This window comes from Thunnus albacares, chromosome 2 (assembly GCF_914725855.1).
Source record: "Thunnus albacares chromosome 2, fThuAlb1.1, whole genome shotgun sequence".
NCBI lineage: Eukaryota > Metazoa > Chordata > Actinopteri > Scombriformes > Scombridae > Thunnus > Thunnus albacares.
In genome coordinates, this window is record NC_058107.1 from 9,141,769 (window position 1) to 9,163,878 (window position 22,110).

The following is a 22,110-nucleotide window of genomic DNA, read 5'->3' on the forward strand; positions in this document are numbered from 1 at the left end:
AATGCACACATGGTGCAAATGTGAGCTCCAGTGTAACACCAAAAACAACAGCCAGTGGTGACTGGGCATTGTTGACTGCCTTTATTAAAAACTTGAGACAATAAATCCCCTCAGCCCATTATTTGTTTGCTGACGCTGTGACATACAGGGGTTCTACTTCATCTGCAGGTGTGTTTGTGCCCCTGGTCTATAATGTGTCACTTTGAGCAGAACTCTGGGATCTGCAATATTAAAATGCACTTACTTTTATAACCACAGGTGTCACCTGTCATCAGGACTAAAATCAGCCAGGATTATAACTTTAAGGTGCCAAACATTAGAATTTAAGATGATAAATTAAATTTAATTGATGAGGCAGTGCAGCACATTTAAAAATATAGGTTGCTATTATGAATAAAATAATAAATAGGAAAAAAGTAAGAAAATCAAAATGACACAGACATTAATTTATGTTTCTTTCTTTGAAATACCCTATAATCACATAACTTACATAACTCTGATATTATTGTACACTTAGCGCTGTATACTCCGAACTGAAGTCATAAACATTCATGTCAGACTAAACTCTATTCCGCTAATAAAAATGAGGGTACAATAAATTTATATGTGGGTCGGTTTTTATCCACTACTACATCATCTGGTTATTACTCAGCCTCTTTACCTCAAGGGCAGTCTGCTGCCTCAACATGCCATGCTCTTTATGACTGAAAACACAGCTTTTCAACTTTTATATTCAGCACATGCTATTTGGAGGATGTGATTATCCAAACTCCAATAAAGTATAGCCTCATAGCCTTGGCACTGTCATTGACACATTTTATTTTTAAATTAGGCTGATTTTTCTATAAAATGAATCTCAGATAGTGCATATTTATGCTCACAAACACAGTTATGCTTGCAGGTAGAAGACCAGTTTTGAAATTTTAGTGTGTGTTTTCAAAAGCATGATGTGAGTTACCAGGACTTACTCAGGTATGGATAATATTATCATTGGCCACGTGAAAGCTCCTGCTTTCAGAAGGGTTCACAAGTTAAATGAGTCTTGCATAAAAGCAAAGAAGTCTGAAGGGCTGTAACAGAATCCCTCTGTTCAGTTGTACTTTAGTTTGCGCCTCATATACTTTAGACAGGAGCTCAACACAGGTGTGTGTGGGGGGGTTATGATTCGGGGTTACAGCATGTTTCAGTCACATTATATTTATTTCATTTCAGTAATCTTAAAGTTAAAGAGACACCATTCAAATTCACCAAGATAATGAAATACAACATTTATTTCTGAACTTATTTTAAAAAATTGTTTTTGCTTCTTAAACAATAAATCACTAAAGAGTACCTCCCCATTTTTAGAAGTATACTTTTTTGCCTTCTTGCCCAGAGTTAAGAGAAATACCACTTGCATGTCTGTATGCTAAACATGAAGCTGGAACCAGCAGCTGCTTAGCTTTGCTTAGCTTAGCTTAGCTTAGCTTAGCATTAACACTGAAAACAGGGGGACACAGCTAGCTACAGAGTACCAGCACCTCTAAAGCTCGTTAATAAGCATGTTATATATCATTTGTTTAATTTGTACAAGATCCAACAGCAGTAGCCTGCAACTTGTTTTTACACTTTGGATTTGTACATGTTAAACAGACAAGAAATAATGTGTTAATTAGTGAGCTTTAGAGGTGCTGGTAGGGATTTGTTTTAACCTTTAGACAGAGACAGGCTAACTGTCTCCCTTTTTCCAGCCTTCATGCAAGGATAAGGCACAGATATGAGAGTGATATTGATGTGTCCATCTAACTCTCAGTAAGAAAGCAAATAAGCGTATTTCCCAAAATCTTTTTAAGTGTACAAGCTATAACTCTACATCTGTTGGATTACATAACCTAATATCTTTAAAGTATTAATATAAACAGATAATAATTTTCAGAGGGAAAATAAACGGAAACCAGACAAATGAAGTGACAGACAGTATGACAGACAGACAGACAGATGGTCAGAGGGAGGAGATGGGAGATGAACAGCAGTGACTGACATCCTTCCAGCCCTCTGTGAGCCTCATGCCACAGTCATTCCCTCTCAGCCAGCCAGAAAAGCACTCTGCAGGCTGCAAGCTGCCAAACACTGCAGTTTTCCTCCTCATGAACAGGGCTCTGAACCCAAACCCTGTGGCCAAGTGCAAGAGAGGTATTAGGGCCCATGTCAAAACAGCTTACAGCCAAACAGTGTGCTCTAAAAGGCCTGGGCCGATTCATGGAGTCATTCAAAGTGACAGGACCCTGAGCCTCTCCGTCTTTGACAGCCTTGTGCGCTGGAGTGAGGAGGGCTAGTGCTTGGCTAATGTTAGGGAACATGGTGTGGGTCTTTGTTAGCATTGGCAGCTGAGGCCCATTTCTTAAAAACAGGAGTTTTCCGTTAAGAGCAAAGCTCAGCACACGCTGCTGGCAGCAGTTATATGCATGGCAGGTAGTGGTCATACTTTAGTTGAGGTTTCATTCTGGTTAATCTGTTGACTTGGATACACTGTGGTTGAGTCTCCCTGTTGTCCTGGAGAAACCAGTTACCTACTAAATCCCCATGTGAGCAACAGTGGGTGAATTCTAGCAGAGGAAAGAAACAATCATCATGGTCATGTGTGCACGCTTGCTGTTTGTCACCATGTTGATTTGTTGACATCAAATTGTACTCAAAACCCTTCGAGACAGAACAGACACAAACTGACAGAGCAAGATGTTTCTGTGCCACTGTAACCCTTCTAGCATTAGAGTAAACCTTATGCCAGATCCCACTACACAATATTTTTGTCTTTCACAATGGTCACTGTGTCAGATTAGGCAATCATAGTGCCATAAATTCTTGGCATGTCTTGGTTGAGAGACTGGAAACACTACAAGTATGACCAATAATTGTTCACAACCTTGCGTGAATACATAGGTTGTCAGGAGGAGGGTCAAGAAATTGTCAGTCATGGTTACAAAAGTGCTATGTGTGATGCTGGCGGTCTTGTGTTCTAAAAAGAAAAAGAAATATAAGTAAAAATCGATTGTGGGCCCGTTCCTAGGTGTCATGAATAGGGCAGTATGGGCTGTCTATCCTTCAAAGAGAACTTGAGATAATGAATGTGTCAACATGTCAAGAACATTACATAAATGTAGCTAGCTACCAGGTTCATTGTATGTAAACAGAAGGTCTCGTGGAGGGAAAAATGATTGGGTTTTGGGAATCGCATACACTGGTAAATGAAGATACAGAGATATGTTTTAATATCAGGTGGTTTCACAATCACTATAAATGAATGTCCTCTGGCACACATATGTAAACACCAACATAGAAGGTCAAAGCTGTCCAGTGGCTGTCCAGCCGAGCTGAGCCGCATTTGGTGTCTCAGACAACGGGGAGAACAGCAGCTCATCTCCGCCTCCTCCGCAGGCTGATTCAGGCAGTAAAACCTGATCAAGAAAATGATCACTGATGACTGACAGCAGGTGTTTCAGCCTGTGGAGAAGGCGGAGATGAGCCGTTGTTCTCCCCGCTGTCACTTAATGCGGCTCAGCTCGGCTGGACAGCCGCTGGACAGCTTTGACTTTCTGTGTCAGTGTTTACATATGTGCACCAGAGAGCACTCCTACGTCAAGGAACATGTCATAGGAGATGTCAAACTAGGCAGGAAAGTACAAAAAATTCTGACATGCTAGACTTTTCGTAAGGGTGTCATGGGGCATCCCAGACACCACATCACTGTTCTTCGATTGTGTCACACTACACGCCCGTTCATCATTCCCAACATTCATAATCAGGCCCGACGCTGGAAATTTGTTGGCAAAATCATGTCAAAATCGGGCTGAATTTGTGTATTCTGATCCCAGCATTAATCACATTTCTCATAATCAGAGTTTGTACCTAACCTGGTTAACCAAGTTATAATGTGCACAAATGCTGGCTCAACTTCAAGCTGCTGGGTAGGAAATTATATCTGTGGGTATTTATAGTCACAGCTGGCAGCTCTCTGCTGTTGGGAGGGTTTTTTTTACAGGTGCAGCATCTGCAGTTATGTGTTACTGGATTACACATAGCAATTTAACAGTAATCCATTCATTATATTGTACAATAACTCCTACGGTAAAAGGAAATCAGTTGACTTAATAAATCTTAATAATTGAGACACTGAGGCATAGTTTCAATATATTAGATATATATTGAATTATATTTTATTAATAAAGATTTTCAATGATTATAACAACACGATGATAATGTTGATTATAAAAATATTGAAATAATGGTATTTTAATTAATATGCAGTCTAGCTCCATATTGTTTTGTTTTGTTTGACTTTTTTATACTTACCAAACAGTTTTTGCAGTTTCCCAAAATCAAAAGTCATAAGGGTTCAGTATCAAAGTGGATTATCTCGCTGTTAATACTTTTAAACAAGCAATCAGTAATCTACAATGGACTAAATTTAGAAAGTCCAAAATACCTAAAGAGTCGGAAATATTATTTTTTTTCTTGTCGGAATTATTCCTTTATCAATACTTTTCTATTTTTTTCATCAGTTTTTTTCCATTTGTCAGGATGTTGTTCCTTTGACCCTTGACCTGTTTGTCTGCTTGTAATGCTGCTGAACAAGGTGTCGAAGCTTATTCTACTCTTGCAGTCTCTACAAGTCCACTGAATGAATGAAACAGGACACAAAGGCACCTGACAAGTAAGTTTCAGTGTGACATTACTGGTATGTGCAGCAGAGAGGATCCAATATCACTCTCTGCTGAGCTAGACACAGATTGCCCTGGCAAGCTAAATAAACAGTAGATTAATCTGTCTTCTTACTGCTAGCAGTCAGTCATGGAAGAAATCGAGGCTTTTGACAGCTAGTCTTTCAAGATGAAGCACTGATAACGAGGACTTGAGAAGGGAACTGTAATGTGAGGCTTCTGTCAGACAGATAAGAACAAATGATGAGATTCAGGGTGTAACTCACAACATTGCCATTGTTATGTGGTGGCAAATAAAAAGATGAATGACTTGGGAACTGCAGGTGGTAATGTTGTTTTCATGATTCCAATAGATTGTGATTTATTCTATTCGGAAATACTCAATTTCATGTCTACAACGACTGATTTTAAATCAGCTTTCACTGATAGCATTTTCAGAACTAATATGCACAGCTCAGGTGAGTTCATGCCAGTCCACGTGTCTGCATTTATAACAAGGAAATGTTAATCAGATAATATCTGTGTAAGGCTTTTGACACTTTCCTAGAGTAAGAGCTGCAGCAGGTTTCAGGGGAGCGCCACAGGACCGCCCAGGCGAGCAGCAGGCTTCTCTTATCAGACAAGGCCTCATGCTGTCAGCACAGCGAGTGTTGAGTCTGCTCCGTAACACTGACATCGTCCAGACACCCACAAACTCCAAGAGGCAAGGAACTGTTTGTTGTCTCCAGACCTCATTTTAGTTACGACACTGTCTCCTGTACGCCAAGCTGCCTGAGTGCACGTTGCAACTGAATGTCACATTTTATTTTTGTCATTCTTATTTTTAATGAAGAGGAAACTGTGAATTCTCCTGTCTTGTATTTCTTCCACAATGCTCTTTCACATATATTTTGAGAACCTGTCAGTCTAACTATGCTGTGCTATTGTATTACTGTCAGAATGGCAGCCAGTGAAATTGAACAACAAATACCTGCATTTTTACTTGGAAAACAAAAGGAATCTGTATTCTAATGATACTACACCAGAGGGGGTTTGGAAAAGAATAAACATTTGCTCTGCATCATACATTAACACACCTGTGCTTTACTACATTAAGCCAATATTTGACTTTTAACAGAACCTGGAGGCTAGCTGGTCACCACTATTCACCATCTGTATGATGGATATGATGCATTTTGCTCCAGTAATTGACAATAATTCTAATACTAGATTAATCTTAATATTAAGATTTTTCTACTTTTCATTGTAAATTATATATCTTTGCTTGTTTTGTCCTCCCAGCAGTCCACACTGAATTTGAAGACATCACCTGGGGTACATGGAAACTGTGGATTTATGTTATACATTAACTTAACAATTTGAAGAAATGATAACTTATCATCACTACTTTTTTTGTAATGTGATTCATGGTTTCCTGAAATTGTGTAGAAATTAACTGATATAAATCTGTAAATTCACAAGTTTCCCTAACAGGACTATGTCTGTTGTTACTAATTACAGGAAAAAAGTTACTGATTGTTTTTCATTGGTATACAAATCAGTTGATAATAGTTTAACTCCAATTAGTTGCTACTTTGACCTAGAGGTGCTTATGTCAGCTGAACATGTAAAAATACCTGTACCTAAAATACCTGCCTTAGATTGTTTCCAGGAAACTTAATAGGAAATTACAGAGCCATAAAATAAAATGATTAATAGAAAATGAAATAAGTTGCAGCTCTATGATTGATCTATATAAGTTGCATATAAGCAAAGTATTAATAGTAAATATCTGAAATTCATGCTGGAAATAGAATATAAACATGTAATCTTGATACATTAATACATAATTATGATTCAATACTAAATATTAATATCTGCCTTCAAGAACAAACAATCAAAACATATCTACACCTACAGAGGGCACATACATTAACAAACACTCACAACGGCACACACGTTATAATTTTTAAAAGACATCTGAATGAAAACGTCTCAGTCCATAATGTGGTTTCGACCTCTGCAGTGATGTGGTCTGACTTAAAAATCATTTTTTTATCTGTTTAAATAAAACAATCAATTAATAAGCAGTCAATATATCGCCATTTTCAACCCCTTGTTGTGTTGTATCTGTTATCTAAGCAGAATTATTTTTATTATCAGTACAGTGTTGTTTACATGTGCAGACAATCACTATCTTTTCACCCTGTTCACCTCATACATGAGTAAAAATACAAGAGAACACATACACAAACACACAGGAGACAGAGCAAACCGCATTCTTATAATTATTTAGCAGCAACATACCAACATGCAGAAAATATTCTCAGTGTTGTTCTGGAAGACACTGTCATTTGGAGGCTTAGCGGAAGCAAAAAGCACATTACAAGCTAAATTCCACTGCTGGGGATGAGTGAAAATACCAAGCAGACTCACTGCACGGTACAGTACAACATGTGTGCTTCCCATCTGGTATGCATGTTCACTGTAATCAGCATAGGAGTGTACACTGTGATTCGAGGGCTCAACCTCTTATTTGGACGGCTATCTGAGGAAGTGGTTTTCAGCTGCACATCCAAGGGATCCTCTACCCGCTCTCTGTCTGAAGTGTTTCTACCTGGTTTAAACCAGATGGCCTTGAGCTGCAACGGCGGCAGGTGTGTTGAGTGTGAGCGCTGTACAGTATCTCAAATTGTCAGTGTACTTGTTTACAATATTTGTACATTTATCACTTTTTTTCCAGTTGAAATTTTACAAACTGTTGTTTGTTGCGTTGTCTTTCTGATAAATTGAGAGCTAAAAAGAGAAATCAAGTGTCATGCTGGAGGAGGATTTTTTATAATCTGGCAACACAATAGTTGTTATTAAAGGCTTGTAACTGATCTATAAAGCTCCTTATAAACCCTTTATAAATGGCACCTTGTCAGAAAGTTGTTTCAAAAGGTGACTAATTATTAGCACGAATCAATTATGATTGTATTTATGATAGAGAGCATGTAGTTGCAGAGTTTTGTTGAAAATTGTTTCTCATAAATGTGTCTCATTATTATGGGATGTATGCAGCATTGATAGAATCGGGATTGGGTATGTGGATTGATGATTCTGTCAATAGTCTTTTCTCTTAAAAAGTTGGTACTGACTCCTCAGTCTCCTCTTGTAATTTGTAGTTTTGTTAAAGGGTGTCAGTTTGTAAAACATGCTTTGAAAGCTGCCTCATCTGCATTAATAAATCAATAATAATCCAACTGAAAAGACACTTTAGTACAAAGTAAGTTTCACTGAAAACTAACTGGTGATTTATTTTAGAGAATGTTATTTTAAACATTATTTTCCATGACAATATTTTTTTTTAAAGGAAACACTTAATTGTGTTACATTGTTATTGATTCAGTCAAAATTAAAACACAAAATACTGTCAATATTAGCATCAGGCCTTGGAAACCCACACAGGCTGATCTCAGCTGGAGAATGATGCTCTCAGTGATGCAGGGTTGGAGGGGATGAACTGTCAAAACCATGATGAGGGTTAACTTGTCTGCTGTCTGCCTGTCTGTCAGCGGGTTTGACAAATTGACTAGAATCAACTGACTGACAGATGTAGTTCTGCGGGCCACAAGCGCATGCACACACACATACACACACACACACACACACACACACACACACAGAAACTACTGAGCAGGAGGAAAGAATGAAAAAGAGTGAAATATTACAGTCATGAGCATTGAAATACAGAGAGAACACTGCCACCACTGTTTTTTCCTTTTGTTACTGCTGTCCTTATCTCATTCCCTCTTTCTCTGTTCATCCTACTTTTCACTTAACCCTCCTCACCCTCTCATCCCTCACTCTAACTTTGAGCCTTAAGCCTCTCACCCAATAAACCACTCGACAGACATGTGATAAGACGATGTAATGAACCCATCTTTAGATTACATGCTGGGTAAATGACTTGGATAGACCCCAAAACTAACAAGAGACCCCTGAACCTTAGCTTAGTCTGAGGGCCCCTCTCGATATGCCAGGGTCAGGCCCCTAGAGACCCTACAGTCTGTAGCGGCCAGTGTCATTGTTCACTGGCCCTGACAAATCAGGACAGGTGGAGACGTTTCTCTCTCTTTGTCCGCCGCCCCACTGCCCCGCCCCGACACCGTCCTGACACCGGATCTGGGAAGTCGAGTCATGCACCACCATTCTTCATAACTCAATACTACCGTTGCTTGAAGCCCTGTTGCCCGGCAACCAAATGTTTTGCCGCTGCACTTTTATTTTGGCCTTTTTCTGTCCGCCCCACACCTCCTCCCTCCACACACACATTCATACACATTCAAGTGTCCCAGGAATTGCATCACTGAAACACATTCAAGATCTCCCATGGATCATCACAAAACTCATAATTCCTCCCATTGTCTCCTTTTTTTTGTTTCACTCCATCTGCACAGGAGATTATCATAGCCTCTGCCTCACTTTCTCCTCATCTTTCAGTACTCTTCTTCTTTCTTCATCTTCCTTTTTTTTTACTCCATATGTCCCTCTCTCTCAGCCTACACTTCAAGCCATTGATCACCGACGTGTGCTGAACCAGCCGTACTTGTGGATTGACAGGTCTGAGAGCTGCGGCTAACCAATGGGAGTGATGGATCGAAGCCGCTTGGTAATAAATACAGAAACTGTACGATAAAAGAGCAGTTCTTCAATCTGCATCTCAGCGAGTCTGAGGTGAGTTGAGAAGAGACACGATGAGGAGATGAGCTTGCTGAAAAAGCCCTCTGGCCTATAAATTGTCGGTGCCTGCCTCTCAGACAGCGCTTCAAACGGAGCAGGCCTGTGTTAATGATAAAGACAAATATCTGAGGTAGACCAAGGCAATATTGATCCTATCCATCACGCCTTGGGAGAGGCCTCGACGGGAGGGCGTGTTGATAGCTCGCTCGCCTTCTGCGGCACAATCAAAAGAGCCAGGAACTTGAAATTCAATTCCAAAGAGCAAACCGCAAGCTGTCTTCCACTCGTGACAACAGCTCCTGTTTACTCAGCGCCAAACACAGGTGGAGAGATCTGAAGTGAACACAGCTCCTTTTTCTTTTCTTCCCCCTTTCAATGGACTGAACACAAGACAAATGCTACACACTGATGCTCACACACACGCACACAACCAATCACTAAAGGTGGAGATCCTCACAGCTATGCATTGTTAAGGTAATTTATTGGACTGTGGAGAGATCTGAAAGGAATGAAGACATGAAGGTGATTTGTCTTTCAGTGACGCACTCTTTTAACAAGGAAAAATAACTAGAAAATAAGAGAATGGAAAAGAAAAAAGGAGAAAGAAGAGAAAGATGTGTATGAGTGTCTGTCAGTGTGTTTCACATATGTGATACAGTGTTTTTAAAACCAAAACAAATCTCTCTATGTGCTCTACAAATAAAGAACGACCTGGTTAGTTTATGTGCATCATCCTTAAAACCGCACACCATTTACACAAGAGGATATGTATGTTTAACTCATTAGGTGGTGGCACGAGACAATTATTTGACTTGTTTCCATTGTGGGCCGAGTTGTGCCTGCTCAGTGCTTCAGACGTGGAAGAAAAAAGGGGGTCTGTGCCTGAACAGAGGGGTATCAGGATGGAGCGATGGAAGGATGTTGTTGTGGAGTGAGGATGAGGTCAGAGGGAAACGGATCCATCCATTAGGGGGTATAATGAGAGGGAGCAGCTGCCTGCCGCTGGGTCAGACAGCACACAGATGTGAGGGAGCCTCAGGGCCCGACAGAGCCGAGGGGGAACGCTAGAGTCCCTGTGCCATGACCTCATTCTTATAACCAGGGCTCCCATTAAGCACCGCTCCCAGCCACTCCAGGCCTTCCACTGGCTGAAGACAGAGATCGTCCATGCCCCAACCTCACCTGAGAAAACCCCCGCAGAACACTGCAGGTCGTTCTGCTCCCACGTTGCTTGGCTAAAATCTTGCCAACCTGGTTAGGCATAGCATGCCAAAGACTGATCTCAGCATCACCTCCTTTGCCCGGCACTAGCTGTTGAATCAAATATTCTCATGGGTGGGTTGAAATTTTAAGCTTCAGTGGGGTTAAATGGAGTGTCGAGAACATTAAATTCTCTGTATATATTTTTCTTTCATGTCAGAAGGTCAACAGAAGTGCCAGTTGGTGCCATGGTGTCAATTTCACTCTTGGACATTTTGTCCTAAAAGTTTGCTTTTAGCAGAAAAAAATATTTAATGTTTGATCTATTGCATTTTATTATTGCAGAGCTTTACCCAACTTTTGCTCCACACTTCACTTTGTTTACACTGATCCTATGGATTTTGGATGCATTTTTACTGCAAGTACTGTGAATCTTTATGCTTGCAAGAACTACAATATGATGATAATCCATAATCTATGTAAGCTATGAAAGCAAATGCATTCTTTTGCATTGCATTTCTTTTTTTTAAAAATTCATTCTTTTTTCATCCTTTTTGCATGTATTAAGTGACATTATAAAGTCTTTATAGAAGGCATGTTTGTGCTGGCAGATTTGGGGTCATATTCTGGAGTGGGAATTGCAACAGGATGAGTCCTTTTCTCTCTCATGATGACATCAATGTTCCCTTGGCAGAAACACGGAGATGCACTCTGTGGATAAAATGATGAAGCAGAGAGAGAGAGCAAGTGTGAGAAAGTAATGTCTATGAAAGGGGAAGGTGGGAAACTCATTGCAATCCCTCTTTTAACTTATAAACTCATTCTGTGCAACCAAACATTGTTCCAGCCCAAAAGACAAATTTTAAAAATTTAAAGTTTTAGTGGAGGTACCAATGGCACCAAATATGTCATGCTGAATTTTAGGTTTATGTGTATAAAATGATGCACATAACATCTTTAATATTTCCATTCATTTCAGTTGTACAGCCAATAAAAAAAACACATGGCCTTGCTCACTGTGACTATCATACAGTTTCAATGAGGAGCTGGAACAAACAGGCAGGATAAGAGGATTTTCACAACCCTAAAGCTACTGAAGGTGAAGATGTTAAAGGCTTATGGTATAATTGTGATTGTAATAGAATCTCTAATAGATTAACCAGCCATATACAACAGGCATATGCATAGCACAGGACAGTGACACATTCATCTCTTACACACACACACACACACACAGACGTAAAAGAGTCATAAGATGATGACATGCATGCATGCACACACACGTACATTTCTGCAAGACGTATGATTTATGCTCTTCAGATACCTCACTGCTGCTGCACGCTCAAGTGACGACACTCACACACACACGCGCACACACACACAGACACACACATACACACACATACACTGAAGAAGGAGCAGTGATTCTCCAAGGTGTTGACACATGCAGCCATTGCAGATGACTGTGTGGCTGACAGTCGGTGGTGAGTTGAGTGTTGTTCCCTCTGTTGTTACAGGCCCCTGCAGTCTCTCTCTCTCTCCCTCAGACGATGACATCCAGCTTAGTCACTCAAGTGCTCTTGCTTTGTAATGCATGTTCCCTTGTAACTGCGGCGCTCTCTAAACAAAACTAGAAGCTTTTCTTGGAGAAGCAGGACACCCTTGTAGGTGCTTTATCTCACTGACGTGGTTGGATGGAGGTACTGAGAGGGAAGTAGACATAAATCCCTCTCTGCATAGTGTTTGTGCATATATGCCTTTTGTGTGTAATCTGGCAGTCTGGTGAATAAAATGTTAATTCTGGTACACCCTGTATTTAATATTGCATATATAGTGACATGCAAGATTTTTTTGGCTATATATATATATATATATATATATATATGTTGCCCATCCCTACACATTTACCTTCATTTTTGCCTTTACCAAAAAAAGTTTTATTACATTTATTATGGTTGAAATTGTTGGTTGCATATGGTGCTTATATTTTAAGTGCACTTTGTTGCATCTCATATTAGCTGCTGCGATGACCCAGTATGAAAGTTTCAGTTAATTCAAAACAAAATCAAAACTGCTCATCCCAAAATAATTTGTACTAAAATAGATAAGCATCAGGCATAAAGGTCATAAAGGAGAGTTTTACAATACATTTGGGTTTGGCGGCTTAGTCTCATTCAGCCATGAATGTGAAAATATGAACCACTGGCTTTTATGTCAAGAAAATACTCAGGTATTTTGTTGCTGCAAGCGTTGGATATATAGTTGCATGGCAACATTACAATTCCGAGCGACACAAGCAAGAAACACAAGCTGGGCTAAAAGAAACCCAGAGAGCACTATTTGGGTCATTGAATACCTCTGTGTTTACCCTGAGACTAGTGTGGGATTGACGCTTCGATCCCCACCTCCTTCTGGGAGTTTTTCCACCATGACATGTGCGATGGGGAAACTTAAGCCTCAGCAGATCTCCCAAACAGGAATTTTCACTTCTCCTCTTTATAATCCCATAACCCCCACTGCCTTAAAACCACTGTGTGCATGTGTGTGTGTATGTGTGTGTGTGCAAAGCCGCACATGTGTGTGTGTGTGACAGGTCTAAGTCTTCTTCAAACAGCAAATCAGTACAGCCTACTGCTCAGTATAAGCACCCAACAAAGGAGAGCAGCCAGTCAGCCAATCAGCACGGGGCTGAGTGATGATTGGACATGCTGTTTTATGACCTTTCAGGTGAATCACACAAAGACTACTGGATATTGCTCTTGGCTGGCCCATATGAAATGCTAATGCAGAGAAAACATGGCAACGATGCCACGTTTTAATGTGCAAACTTTATCATCGTCCTCCTGTGAAGAGCCCGCACACAGGCATCATTCATCTGGGATCACTGAAAAGGACTATACCAACATAGTGGGTATGCTAAAATAAACCTCTGCATGAAAAAGTCAATTTTCCCCAGTTTCAGAAGTCAGTTTGATGTCAAACGTCAAAAGACCTAAGAATGTCAAAGACCTTTTTGAATCAAGTTGCAAGCAAATAAAATTGTTTTCCCCCTGGAACACTTTTTTACTTATCTATCTAGAAAATCATAACCCGCATAACCTTTATTAAACAACCAGCTGTGCCACCTTCTTTTTGTAGTATACCGGTCACTCAGGTTGGTATACACTCCATCTTCGCTATACAGGTTTATTTGCAGAGTGCAAGTAGTAACATTGCACTGTAATCAAATTCAAAGGACTGACATTTGCTGCAGACGTCCATTCATCTTGGGGTCAGAGACCTTGAAAAGACAACTGTGATTTGGCAGTGGCGCGAGCAAATCCATCCTTCAAATCTGCCCAGACTGGCAAGAGCTTACACTCCAGCTCAAGTATAAAAGCACACATCATAAACACTCGCTAAGACCGCAGAGGACGCCAGCAGCGGTGGTTAGCACAGCTTTCCCTCCAGAATAACATTACTGAGCATGGAAGAGAGTTGTTCAATAATGTCTCTAAGCAATTGCAGCAGGTTGAATCAAGCTGTTACTGTTGTTGTATTTATTTCCTTTAAGGTTGCCACTGAAGGCGCACTACACTTTACGGTGAAAGATAGCCGGCAGATCAGGCTGGGAGATGGCAGAGAGGAAATGAGGTGGAAAAACAGGCTGCTTACTTAATACTACACACACATTTTTACTGGCAAGCTATCATTGCCTTCCCCCACCATCATAAGCCTCTATACCTCTGAATTACCAAAACAGAAAAGAGAGGTTATTATTACAGTCTTTGTTATTTTTTAGCAATATGCTATTTAAATCAAATCACTACATTGGACTTTAAAAACAAGTCGCCCACCTGTTGCAGGATCTGGAAATTACACAGCAGGTTGAGAAAACAGGTAATTGGTTGTTTGACAGGAGAGGCTGTTGACAGACCCTCTGTGCTTAATGCCATGTAATTTAAAGCCACTGTAAATCCAAATCCACAATAGACTTCTGACTATGTAATTTAGGGTCTTATGTACATAATAGAAAGCATCTAAAAAGTATTAGAAATTAGTTTCAATCCAAATTCGATATTAGGTTTGAATTGGGCATGGTTATGCTCGGACATTTTTTACGTAAATTACGCACTTGCACAAACCTATCACAAACAACGTGACACGCTGCCGTAAGCATATTGTCTCATTTCCAGTTGTCAGAGTTTCTGTGTTATTGGTAGCGCATGTCAACCCAGTTAATTTTGCTACATTCTTCATTCCTGCATCTCATTACCTGCTGTACATATAAACATACACTAGTTCTGCTCAAGCACTCTTAGCTCTCTCCTTGTTTTAGAGACTTGTTTACACGCTTTTCAGGTCTTCAAGCCACTTAAGCTTAGCAGTTAGCGATGGCTTCCCTCTCTCCCCCTCACTCTGCTGCTCTCTCTTGCTCATTGTGTCTTATGTTTAGCTATTCATCTGCCTCCTTTAGTGATGATAGTACAAGTAATAAGTATATTTATGGTGTTGGAGGGGAGGCTCAGTGAGTTAGAAGCACGGCTCTGTGCCATTGCGACCCAATTGTTAGCTACTGTAGCCAGCCTCCAGTAGCCGGTGCAGGTGTCAATCAAAATCTGATCTGCCATGCCTACACAGTCGTGAGAAATGGTCTAAACAGGAAAATTAGCTGTTTTCTAGGTTTTCTAGTAGTTATGAACATTTATTTTCACTCAGATTTTTGTGTATGCTTAATGAGACGCTCAACTTTGATATCATATATGCATGTTTACTATTTCAAGCCAAATTTCCAGAGGCTTTGAAGTACAACATGTAGTATTGTTTTCTTTTTTTATGATCATTGTCATTAACTGGTGTAATATCCATAAATAAATGAGATCATGGTTTCTTATCTCATGCCAGTTGTACTATGCACTTTATGTGCTCTTGTTAAAACAATCTCCCTCCTAAACTAGTGCAGTGGACAGATCCACCAAATAAACCACCTTAAGAATTATACTGCTTTCAAAATTAGGATTGTAAATGTTACCAGAATCAACTGAAATGAATTTTTTGTGTCCTCTAATACCAATACTGACACTGTCTGTGTTGGACTTGCTCTGTGGTGTGGAATAATTTATTTTACCCTTGGCTGACATTTTTGTGAATGAAACTTGCCCGCAAATTGGGGAGAACAGGTAGACTTATGTGTTAATTTATATATTGATTTCTGTTGTGTCACCTCTAAATGTCTTCTTTAAATCTTTAATGTCACTTCTTGTACTTCTCAGATTATTGTCTCACTTGCAAAATGCAAGTTTATACAATGAAAAGACAATTTGTGGGCGTCAGACTAATGATAATCTCACAAATGTGCACCTACTCATTAACAGGTGGAATTCATCAAGTTGAAACGAGCCAAACATGTGATTTACATTTTGCGCCTAAAACTTCAGTACCCATTAGCCTCAGTGGCTGTAGGTAGGCCCACACATCTTCCCATTTAAAAACACACAGATGACACATAACAGCACAAACTCTCACCCAAAACCTTGTTGTGTTGTGCTAAACAACGAAACAATTAATATGCTGAGAAAGGATTAAGAGGCTTTTAGGTCAAAAACAACATATCCCACAGTGCCTCAGAAGCGTTTGCTGTAGTGGAATGCCAACCTGCCATTACCAGGAGATTACCTGTAATCTCTTATTACTCGGAACAGGGTGGAGAGGCTTTCATGCAAAGCATCTTAAAAAATCAAATTGTGCTGTCAGCCGGGCTTAAGACTTAGTTTATACACAGACTCATATTTGTAGAGAAACATGCCTGCATTTGTACCCGGACTACTTTGTAGGACAGTGCTTGAAACAACCGCACAGACATGGTTTTTAACTCAGACTTTAGTGTCAACAGAACTCAAAATGAACTCCTGTTGTCTTTGGGGATAACAGCAGTCTCTTGCTGAGGGATCAGTCCATAAAGACCTTATGATCATCAAAGTGTTAAATTGTATTTATGCAAACACGGCAAACTGCATGGAGAAGTTTACAGCGTAAATCCATGTGCATTCATCAGCAGTAGAAACCGCCAACTTTGCCACAAAAACAGAGGCAGGGAACATGTAAAGACAGAACAGCAGTGAACATGGAAATATTGGTGTGTGAACTACATTGTCTCTCTCTCTCTGTCTCTCTCTCTCTCTCTCTCTCTCTCTCTCTCTCTCTCTCTATCCTGGATAATTGCTGTTTTGTCTTGACTGCATGTGCTGTTATTTATTTGCACAGGAACTGAGACAGTTTCCCTCGGGGCAAGAGATGTTTTTCGGCTAGGAGTGTTCCTTGTCTTCTACAAAGAAAAAAAAAGCAACGAGAGAAACAGGTATTATTTCCAGCCCTCATAAAAAAAAAAAAACAGAAATAGCTTTTTAAAAACCCCAATTAATAGGTTTAGATTACTGTAATTGATGTCTGCTACATCACATGGTTGATCAAATTGTAGCTTCATGGGAGGACAGTAGTTTTGCATCCTGCAAAGTCTCAGTGAAACAGAAATTAGAGCGTCTTCTATTTAGCGTCTTTATCTTCTATACTGTGATGTATTTCCCAGTGAACGGGAATATTTGAGCAGTGTACAGTTACAAGAGGGATTTAAATCAAATCCTTTGCATTTGATTGGACCATTTGAAAAGTAGGCAGGGCTTACAGAGTTAAGCATGATAAGGAGCTGCAGAGAGAAACTGAGCTACAGAGGACTGTTGGCTCCACGCACACCTCCTTCACCTGTTGTCAGATCAGAAGGATGAAGGCGAGATGAATGAATTAGACTTCAGCCACATGTTTTTGCCATCTGATATCAAAACACACCCACACTTCTATCTATCTTTCTCCATATTACTCAGTTAGCTACTACAGCCCACAAACGGTGAAGTGCGGTTTTATATGACTTTTACATGATTTATATGTGGCTAGCTACTCGCCCAAAGTCACATTTGATTGGATAAACTTTTGTAAACAGCCGTGAGTGCAAGATGAGTCATCAAACATTTGAAACCATAGACGCCACACTGACTACTTCAGCCTGTTGCTGAGATACGTTAACATTGCCTCCATATTGGACTCGCCAAAACTGGCCTGTAAACGGGTAGCTGCGGCATATATAACGTTTACATTTCTCAACCAATTTCAATGAGTCGTTTTTATATTCAAGGGTTTATGATCTACGTGGAGGTTTGAAAAAAAGGTTTGAAAAAAAAGGTTTTGAAGAAGAAATACTCTGATACTGATTTTTTGACATATATGTGGCATATAACAAGAAATGAATAAACAGATAACACAGAGACAGGATTAAAACTGGGAAAATGTATTTTTCATTTCACTTGGTCTTTAAAGCAGACTTTTATAGCTGCTGCATGGTCAATATTTATCTATGCAGCTAAACAATGACGACTTTTCAGCGTGACGCCTGGTATTTTGAATGCAAACACAAAGCGGCGCCTGCAAACATCAGCCACTGCGGTAGTACGATCCTCAAGCACTTCATGTGGTTGGAAAGGTCACATCTAACTTTTACTCTGCTTGATCCCCATTAAATTAGAGGACTGAGAAACTGAAGGAGAGGCTGAGAGAGGGGAAAGAGGAACAAGGGGGAAATGAGAAGGCAGAGAGACGAGATGATTGAAAGAAGAGAAAGAAAAAGGAAGAGGAGGAATTGTTGGAAACAGGTCTGTCATAAATTATAGTATCCTAGCAAGCATGTTGAATTGATGTTGATATGACAGCTTAAATCAACAACAAAATCTGTGTAGCAACAAAAGGAAAGATGAGATGATGTCTGCAGTCTTTTATAGCTGCTGCCTTCATTGTTGTGTAATCTGATATCATTCTGACAGCACAAAGTCAGTTTCCAAACCTGTTTCAAGAGCTACATGCACCATGCTAGGTGCTTGCTGAGAAATGAACCACATTACCCAGCATGTATCAGTGCACTCCCATGTTTCACCTTTGTCTCTGCGGTCCAGATGTCAGTTTTAGCCCCTCAAAAGTGAGTGTACCATTGGGTCGTGTCTGTAAGGCCGGCGCAGGGCTGCACAGGGAAACAGGTGTCTCTGACATGCAGGGCAGGAATTTGTGACAGGCATCTCCCCGGACGAATGGCAGGGGGGAGTGAGGATGAACAGGACCGCAGATGAAAGGCCATTGCGGCTCCACTCACATTTTCAAGTCCTCCCATCACTTTGACGATACATCAGCTCTTCACGGGGTCTGTGAATGAAACATACCACTGTGACACACTGGCTGAGTGTGTTTGTGGAGTATGTATGCAAGTGCAAATGTATTTCTACACAGAAAGCATCTGTATAATATTTTGGAAATGTTTTGCATGTGTCTGTACATGTGAGCATATGGGACTGCTTTTCGTAGACTGTGCATGTGTGTACATGTATGCCAGCATATGTCTGTGGGTTTATGTGTGCATGTGTGTTTGTAAGGACATCAAGCAGAAAAGCCCCAGGTTAATCTCAGTCATTACTGGGCCCCTGAAAGTGCTATGTGACACTTGGATGGATTGATGACTAATACACAGACAAGAATATGTGGATGTATCGTATTGTTTGTATCGCATGTATTTTTAATGTGACTGTGTTAACTATGCTAGGCCTCTCATGTAAAAGAGACAATGTATCTCAAGAGATTTCCTGGTTATAAAGGAAAGGCAAGTTTATTTGTAGAGCACATTTCAACAACAAGGCAATTCAAAGTGCTTTACATAAACATAAAAGGCATCAAGACAAAATGTAAACAAATGACACATTTAAATACAATTAAAAAGCGTTAATAGAGAATAAAATAAGCTACAATAGAATAAGAAATAAAACATGAGAATAAAGATCACAGTGCAGTCTGAGACATGAATAAGAAGCCCCAAATTAAATTAAAGGCAGCAGCAGACAGAAAAGTATTAAGCCTTGATTTAAAAGAACTGAGAGTTGCAACAGACCACATGTTTTCTGGGAGTTTGCCTCTGGTATGTGGAGCATAAAAACTGAATGCTGCGTCTCCATGTTTAGTTTTGACTTGAAAGGTTAAATCAAGTTTATTAAAAAATCATATCATATGATATCAGTGGAGGCGTCTTCCTGATAAACTAAAGAGCTAACTAAAAAGACAAAATGAGTGTCCTTCTGGTGGATATAAATTATATGAAATAGTTTTTCATAAACTGACAGCACAGTTTTTAATAAACTGAACTGAATAAATTGATTTTTTTTTAAAGCATTTGTTATCACTTATATATATATTTATTCATTATTAATTTTTCATTTGGATAAAGGATGTCCTATAAGAAAGTGGTACAATGACATCATATCATACATGTCAACTTGATACCTTGGTGTAAAGACCACAGGAGACAACTAATAGCTATTATTTTACATTAGCACTAATGTTGACTTGAACAAATTTAGGATCACATTTATCATTATGCATTAAAGTGAAGTGGCTTGTAGCTCTGTAGCTTTGTTTTGTGTAAAGGTACTGCTCTGGTCAAAACCTATGTTTCCAAAAAGTGAGACATGCAGCACCAGAAGTACAGCATTATCCTCATTTTTGTCCCACTAAGCTATACAGTAATTTCTAAATCTAGACTAGTGTTGGACAGTAAACCATTATTTAGTAACACGTAACAGTTGTTTACTGTCTTACCAGCAGTTGATATCAGTTTGGTTTCTCTGAGTTCAGTGGAGAAACTGGATGATATTGTTCTTGGCACATGGACTAGAAGTGTGGGGGGGTAGCTATTCTCAGGTAAAAGTGGAGAAATTTGACTCTTGGTAACTCCAAAATTGTCCTATTTACATGTAATGTCTTAGCCTAAATTCAGGAATCACATGGGTTTGTTCAGAGTTGGCGGGTGTGTGAACCCTGCAGTGTCACTGTGAGGACCAGACTACTGAAGAGCTTGTGCAGTGATCCGGGCCAATGATGGTCAGTAAATACCTCCAAACCATAGACTGGCTGCTTATTAACCACAACGGGTCTCATGCAAGAACATTTTCATATTATTATCCTCAATCTTTCCACTGGGTGTTCCAAGTCAGAGTCACCGAACTCTCTCTCTTGTCATAAATCACTTGTTTCAGCCTGATGAATGCCACCTGTGTTTGTGAGATTTTATCATGAACATTATGAATGCCCTCGAAAATTTACATATAAGGCAAACTGTTCCACAAGTTTCCTTCACAAAAATCAAAGAGTCAAAAGAAGAATTCACACTGCAGAGCTTAAAGTTCTGCTGTCGGAAATCAAAGCGCTCCACGACTAGTGTGACAGGCAGCCGAGGGATCTGACACTCAGTGTCACAGACATTAGAGGAGAGAATATTAAAGCCAACAGTAGGTGATGTGACACTGTCAGGTGCAACAGAAGATGATACTGGACAGAGACCTGCAGAAAGACCCTGAGGCGACTGTCAAAGTGAGATTGTCTTAACAACTACTGAAATGTGTATGTTGCTGTTCTGAAATATACCAATAAAATCATAACATCTAGAAAAAAAACTCAGTTAATTGGTAAACCAGAATAGTGAAAGTATAGTGAACAGAATATTAAGTTTGTATTTGATTTTCTATTCCTGTACGTGTTAAATACAGAGCATAGCGTGAATGTGTGTGTGGAGGCTTTTGAGTTGTTCAAAGGCACCTTTGACGAATAACGAGTAATGTAACTAATTACTTTTGCTGTTGATTAATTAGTAATGCAATTGCTTTTTCAATGACTAATACATATTGCGTGACTAATTGCATTTTCCAAGTAAACTACTCAACACTGCATGTGACTTACGATATAAAATGCAGTGTCGGTCGTTAGAGTCTGCCAATCTTCCCAGCAGTGGCCTAGTTTGTTTACAGTACTAATGTCTCCAAATGAATGTGTTAATGATTTGTTGATGTTAAAATGCTACATGTAGCACCTTTACCCTTTACATTACCTTTACATTGAGAAACTTGATCTACACATATGTTTAAATATGTGTTCAATTTTGCAGAGGTTGCACCAGCATTTATAATGCTTATGATTACCATACAAAACATAAATCACACAAGGTTAGAATTGGGTAATATTCATTAATAGTGAACCGCTGAGCTGGGCTTGTTTAGGTTTCCTGCATGATTTATCATTATAACAGCTGCTTCGGTTAATGGTTTCAATTGAATAATCAGTTATATCATTTTGCCACGCCTCTGTTGACACTTGAGTCTCAGAGGAACCATTTTTCAATTAGATGATTAATGTCACTGAACAGACAAATTAGTACCTCCTGTGAGGAGCTTCCCTGAATTTATAAAGCTTATTTAAGGAGACTACGCTTCATTTCGCAATTAATCTGATTTTGATTTATATATTTCTCTGGCCATTAGTTTCCAGCGGGGGAGAGAGTGAGAGAAAAGGGAGAGGCTGACTGTTCCACTGTAAATATGGATTGTGGGTCTTATTTTTCATGATGGTGGTGAAGTTAGTGTCTGGAGTCTGAGTGAGACCACCTGGGCCAGAG

General features: G+C 39.7%; 1 long non-coding RNA gene across 1 annotated transcript; it reads right to left on the reverse strand.

The window, feature by feature from the left end:
• Nucleotides 1-1,420: 1,420 nt before the first annotated feature.
• LOC122989019 lies at nt 1,421-21,806 on the reverse strand. Its single transcript, XR_006404928.1, has 3 exons — nt 21,796-21,806; nt 13,727-13,729; nt 1,421-1,503 (listed from the first exon to the last, which is right to left on the reverse strand). It is a non-coding gene; the product is annotated as an uncharacterized LOC122989019 (long non-coding RNA).
• Nucleotides 21,807-22,110: the final 304 nt, after the last annotated feature.